The sequence below is a fragment of the Arachis duranensis genome, chromosome 3 (genome assembly GCF_000817695.3).
Source record: "Arachis duranensis cultivar V14167 chromosome 3, aradu.V14167.gnm2.J7QH, whole genome shotgun sequence".
NCBI classification, from domain to species: domain Eukaryota; kingdom Viridiplantae; phylum Streptophyta; class Magnoliopsida; order Fabales; family Fabaceae; genus Arachis; species Arachis duranensis.
In genome coordinates, this window is record NC_029774.3 from 33,613,576 (window position 1) to 33,615,413 (window position 1,838).

Sequence of the window (1,838 nt, forward strand, 5' to 3'; positions counted from 1 at the left end):
AGGGAAACAACAGAAAAATGAAAACTTTTAGAAAAATAACCAAAGCCAAAAACGAACCACTGGTATCTCTTCTGCTACATGGTTGTGGCCATGTGTGCGGTAAGTGAATGGGGTCCCTGCTGCACCCTGCCAAACCTGACTGTACTCGGAGGAGGCCTCATCTATCTGATCGAAGTTCAGCTTTCTCTACAAGAAAGGCCGCAGTGAGGTCAACGAACGAAGAACAAGAGGAAAATGAACTACAGGTGAGGGTTCGACTGATATGATATGATATCCTCACCTTCAATGATGGGGACTTCTTCCTGGATTTCCCTGGATTATTTCGGGCACCCTTGTGTTCTATTGTTGATCTCTTAGACTTCCGTTTAGTTGCTTTTTGTGTTACCGCCGGAGCAGGACGCACTGGGCAACAAGCCTTGGAGTTGGTCCTTGACTTCCTGCTTCTTCTGTTGTGTTCGACATTAACATCTATGGCTGGATCCTTAACCGTACTCCCCACCTCGGCCGCCAGCTTAGTTGGGGTGTCGCCGGCACCATCGTCAATGCGTCGTATGAGTGCCTGAATGGCGTTTTCATGGTCGGATAGCATCCCGCAGATGGATCTTATTTGTACACACATAGTCCTCAGAACCTCCCGTGTTGCTTCATTCTCCGTCAACACATGCTTCACCCAAAGTAAACAAGTTGGGGTTAAAAAAAACTAGGCACAAAACATACAGGACGCAACTGGAAGCAGAGTTGTCAAATGGATGAACTATTACGTCGCTAATCTTGCTAAAGAAGACCAAAACTTGGTCGTCGACAGTAGACTGTTCGCCTCCTCCCGTTACTTTACCTCCCTCGCTGAACAATGAAATAGCAACAGTGTAATTAGAAATGCATCATGATCTAGTAGACAAGTCACGTGAAGACATAGTTACCTTTCAGTGTGGTCCGGATCACCCCCTTTCGCTATGTCCGTATCTTTTTCCACCATGGTAGCAAGTGTGAGTGTCTTGGCAGCTGCAGAATTTCAGAAGGCTTGTAACGCGGGAGAAAAATTAATCAAGACTACAACCCACAGACCTCATGTTTTTGTTCCGGAATTGGATATCTCTTATTGGGCCTTCAAGATGAGCGGGCCCAGTCCATATAGGTAGTCTTCTCATCCTGGTAAATGTGAACCACTTCCTCTGACCCACTACGAATACCCCTCTTTTAATAGTAAATTATATATCCTAACTCTATCTTACCAGATTGGTTACAAAGGCAGTTTTAACCGGTCAATAGGAGTCGTCTGCTTCAGTCCTACTATGATGAGACGTTGACGTTGTAGGGACTTTGTAACACCCTACCACATTAAGCTTTACGCTTAAGTCGTAAAACAGAGGTGGTGTGGTATTACGACCTCTAAAATAAAATGAGTACACATAATAGCAGAAGAATTATAATATGCTAGGAGCCTTAAAGAATAGAGGAAATAAAAAATCGCGAATATAAAAGCGCAACGCTCGAGAAATGAGTTAACTTGCGTGCAAAGAAAGCTACAGCTATCAAGTGTCAAGTAACCCAAAATAGGAATAGAGAGTCAAAGATACAAAATAACGAGCTCCTGACTCAGCCTGCGAAGTCAAGACTGGCCGGAGAATATACACACATATATACATATATATACATATCCAAAACCCAAATGTACATAAACAAAATCCTGCCTCTCCATACACCTCTAGGAGGATCAAAAAGAATAAGTTATGTGGAGAGAAAGCTAAGTACATATATATACATCATAGGATAACAAAATAACCCAGTAACCACTCCGCTTCAAGAGTCCAGACGCCTAACGAGATGCCTCTCGACCT